Source organism: Penaeus japonicus, unplaced genomic scaffold, assembly GCF_977035675.1.
Source record: "Penaeus japonicus unplaced genomic scaffold, GWHDUDI00000001_assembly GWHDUDI00000037, whole genome shotgun sequence".
NCBI classification, from domain to species: Eukaryota; Metazoa; Arthropoda; class Malacostraca; order Decapoda; family Penaeidae; genus Penaeus; species Penaeus japonicus.
In genome coordinates, this window is record NW_028234439.1 from 7,296,922 (window position 1) to 7,301,921 (window position 5,000).

General features: G+C 37.8%; 1 protein-coding gene across 3 annotated transcripts in view; it reads left to right on the plus strand.

The window, feature by feature from the left end:
- Positions 1-5,000, plus strand: part of LOC122260129 (F-box DNA helicase 1) — a 36,438-nt gene that overhangs the window by 6,886 nt on the left and 24,552 nt on the right. The gene's annotated exons all lie outside the window — the stretch shown is intronic.

Genomic DNA, 5,000 nt, shown 5'->3' on the forward strand with positions numbered 1-5,000 from the left:
CCACACTTAGTCATTACTCCCCCCTCTCTTCCCTTATTTCCCCTTCATCTTAAGCTAAGAATGACCAAAATATTTTGAAGTTCTGATTGATTATATATAATTCTGTTCCTTTGCTTAAACTTGTCAGCACGTGCTGATGGCTCACCCCCCCCCCCCTCGTTACTTGACCATGTGAAAAGTCGAAGTTGTTATTAAAGCCCTTTCTAGTAATACAATCCTACAACTTCTTTCTTTCTATATATTTACATCATTCGAACATTATATTTTGGAGAAACTATTGCTGTTGCTCACCAAAATATTTGTTTTGACAGTGAACCTTTGTAACATTTTTTATGTTCAATTATCGAAGGGAATTCGATGTTGTCTTCAAACCATGTAAATTCTAAATAGCTTTCACTTTCATTTTGAGTAAGTAGTGGCGATCAGTGTTGCCAGATTATTATCTATCATTTATCTATTTGCCTTTCGTTAAAGTACGCTTATCGCTTAAGAATTCGTGCAAGACGCAGGCATATGTTGGTGCCTGTTTTCAACAAGGTGGAACGGTGGTTGATTTGAACAGTGTTCGGGTGTATGGCAAAGTCAGCCCAACCGCACCTTTGAGGTACAGGGTATCGCGCCAGTAACGCCTGGCCACTGTAACTAGCTCGCCTGTTACCCAAAGTCGCAATGGTGTTTGAATTGTGTGCCCCAGAGTTTAGCCACTGTCCGACTCTCACCCTCGGTGCACTGACACCACAAGTCGAAATACAGAATAATTTTATGTATGTATTCTCCAGTGCACTGCCACCTTTCAATTACTATATCTCATGAAGTTATAGTGAGAGTTTTTCTGGGATAAGCTGATCCTACCACACTTTTTAAAAAATTAAACCTTCAAGTTCTATGTGCTCTTTTAGTAATTTGCAAGTTCATATGGCCTATGCTCATTCGAATCATTTCCTAACTCTTCTGACTATGCAAGCTCGTCATATGTTGCTATGTTCTCATTTTGCTTAAGCAATCACACCTTTCCTTTGTTTACTGCTACTGTTTTTATGATAATAAGAGATTAGTCTTAGTGTCTATATTTTCTTACTAAAGTTACAGTTTATAGGAATCATTTCTCATATCGTATATGTTACGTGTTTGCTGGGACCACTGATTAATACCCATTGGAGTCACCATGCGGGCTAATGATTTTGATGTTTGTTGTAGCTTATGGTTGAATGTCACAGCTACTTATGAAGTATGGTGTAGATAGCCTCCAATGGCCAGGAGGCCACTTGTAGGTTGGAGACATTTTTCTTATCTGGCTGATAGTAGTTAAAGCCTTAATTCTCTGACTAAGATACGACGACAGAGGCCGTCGTGCAGCGTGGTCCGAGCGATACAAGGCACTGATATTGCATATCATATGACCTAAGATACTGATTGTTCTTCACTGTATCAGTACAGTGTTGTGAGACAGGCATTCTGTTTGACCTAATGTTTCCTGCTCCTGTGTCCCCAACAGCTGTGTTTGCTAGCAGAAGGCCTGGGGCATAGAAAGTAGTGCAAGAGGCATACATAAGGCGGGACAGAAGGAATCCAGGTCAGAGAAGGCACACAGACAGAGAGAAGAACAAACAGAGCGAATAGTTCTGACCCTCGACCCTCGGCCAGAGCCAAGTGTATTAACCGATTCCACCAATAAGGACCATGACACATGAACGTCCGTCTTATCCACAATGGGCGAAGCTAGTAAGACACAACTGCTGGCAGCTCATGGGTTACATATGGTCTATGGAGATCATTCATAAACAAAAGGATGGATGATAACAGTGTTACAGCTTATCTTATGTTTATAGATGAGACAGTAGCTGCTCTCATGGCAATAGGTGAGAACATGATATTCTTATAGTAGCACTAACACCGGATGGACTTTCAAAGAAATACTTATAGCAACAGTGAATGTAGACTGAAGAATTCTAAGAAGGGCAGTAATTTAGTAAATTCAGCAAATGACACAAGTGAAGAAAAAAATCATGAGTATTCTTTCCATGTAACACACTCATCAAGGTGTCGTACTGTTGAGGAGGCCAATGCCGAGCTGTGTGTCATTGGACAACAAAATGTAGCTAACTTAGAAGTAGAAGAAGGCTTCTTAACCATTGACAGTGGTTGCACTTCATATATTGAGAAATCTGAATCAAAGTTTGTGAGATTTCAAGAGTCTTTTGATCCACAACACCATTCCATATAGCTGGCAGATGGTCTAAGACACCAAGGAACAGTGCAAAGAATCGGAGATGTGAAATATTTCATCCAGGATCGAGACGGTAATTCACGAAGTATTCTATTAAAAGATGCAGTATTCATACCAGGATTTAAACAAGACATCGTGTCAGTTTGGAAGGCTATCAAGAGTGGACATACTGTTACTTTCTCACCCGAAGACAGTCCTCTAACTACCAAGGATGGAAGGATATTCGACATGGAGAAAATAAGTTGTTCTGACTATGCAAAGTTAAGCCATACATTGGTTCTCAGATAGATGAACTCAACAAAGGTTATGTATGGGAAGTTATTACATTAAAAGCTATTATTATTAAAATTATAGGTCACACCCTACAGGAGTGACATAAAATCCAAGGGCAAACATAAGCAGAATGAATCTCTTTGGAACAAGATGTTTTATATATGAATAAAAGAGGAAGAACCTAGATCCAAGGAGTAAGGAGGGAATATTTGTGGGCTATGATGATTAAAGTCTAGCCTACTTGATATACTTTCCAGTTACTCAGACAGTACAAAAAACAAAATTAGTCAAATTTGTGGATAACTCATCTTGTAAGACAGAACATATTCTTAAGTACATGAAGAGCACTTTAGAATATGGTCTTAGCTTAATTTGTCTGCTTTATGAAAAAAAAAAAAAAAAAAAAATAACTGACTATATTCAATAAAGTTTTCTATATATTCGGTATAACGATCACCAATTGGCGAAAATGCCAAATATATTTTATTTCATCTTATTCGGCCGTTTAAAGAGAATCTTAAAGGTGGATTACTGGAAATTTATGTAACAATGAAATAAAATTATAATCAATAGCACATATATTTCAAGACTCCAGTTCATAAACGAAAATGTAAAACAAATATCATCATAAGTACCTTTGATAAATAGGCGATAAATGTTTATTTAAATCCTTTGACTTGACATTTAAAGGAGCTGAATTTACCTAGTGTTTGATATGGAAAAAAAAGTGTACTGGATGTATTTTTGTATCCATTCTTATGACAGACTGCTAATTAAAGACTATTATAGTATATAATCACAATCAGAGTAATACGTTCGAATTTGTTTACATTTTGATGGATAGCAAGTGGTTTCTTCACAGAAAACTTTGTAGTAAAAAGAAAAATCGTTAACTCATGTAAAACGATATAAAGCAAAGTTTAGTTCAATTACAGTGATAACCTTTAATTTTAGCAAGTAATCTGCATCGTGTAATATCCATTTTGAACACTACTTTTATTGCATGTATGATATTATCCTTATTCAATCGCCAGTAAAGTGAAAAGTCTAAATTAATGCGAGGCTAACTTTTGTGTTTTATTGCACTGAAAATGTCATGAACATATAAGTATACCACACCAAGGTGGCGGTAAATTTTCCGAATAGTGCCGCGTTACTAAATACCACAAAAATGGTATCGATACTCATATATAGTGGATATAATCTACGATTCCACCTCTGTACCCCACAATCTGGGTCTCGATAGTAGGGGATGGCATGAAGTATAGCAGGAAAATTGCAGGGTAATATATGAATAAATTGCATTGACATGTAACGGAAATGTAACTTAGTTTCATCTCAAACCTGTTTACTGTAAAATAATAATGTTAAAAATGTGGTTTCTCTACGATTTACTCAACCACATGGCGTGTCGTGTGCACAGCAATCGGACGAAGCGATTTTGGCGGGAAGTTTGAATGCGCTGTTTTGGGGGTATTTTGCATTACAAATTTCTAACATGTTAACGAACTTGACTTTATCTAGATCTGGAGTTAGCCCTAACCAAGGCGGGCTTCGCCCCTCCATGGACACCCCCTTCATTTTCTAGCACTTCGTGCTACGCCTTTTGAAAACATCATCTATGTGTACCCCGCTTCGCCAATACCGCAAATACACACACGTCTTGACGATGCAACAACCGACTCGAAACTTGCTTGAAAACTCAATAACAATAAGGAATATAAAAACGCTTTTATTGGCCAGTCTATCCAAGGGTAGCTCTCATTGGATGTTGCCTAAAGAGAAACAAAATACTAAAATTGTTTTTCGATATGTACCGAGTGCCCTCCCTTACTATTTGACCCCTGATCATAGGGACAGGGGAGGGAATTACGAGTAAAGGTGATAATTTATGGAGGTATCCTTTGATACTTCGTATGTTTTATTTAGAAACGCGGCATTATTCGGAAAATTTACCATGGCCCATGCCATAGTCGCTCTGGGTCGCTCTTTGAGGGTGACAGTTGGTTTTGTTTGAGCGGTACAACACTTTCACTGTCGTACGCCCGACATTGTCTGTTCCACTTACCAAATTGAAATGATTGCGGGTCGGTGACACTTTAGATAATGCCTAATCATTTACCGCAACTATGTCCATCTTTGTTTGGTTGTATTTCGATAGATACCTGCAAATCATACTTGGCTAAGACTATTCTTCTCCATAGATAATCTTTGTATCTGCATACTTACTGATATACTCTGAAAAGGGGGATCCCTTGGCTAGGGCTAAAATCAAAAGCGAGGTTAGGTGACATCATTGGTCAAGATTTTATAGACTATAAATACCCTGAAAGCAGCACATGTAAAATTCCCTACACAAATTGTTGCATACCTTAGTGACAGTAGAGTGCTTTATCCTGCCAGAAGTAAGTTGAGGATGATTAAATGAGATTTAAATGAGAATCATATCAAGGTTAAGCCATATTTTTTGTACAGAGTCTGAGCCTCTGTATTCAGTGGT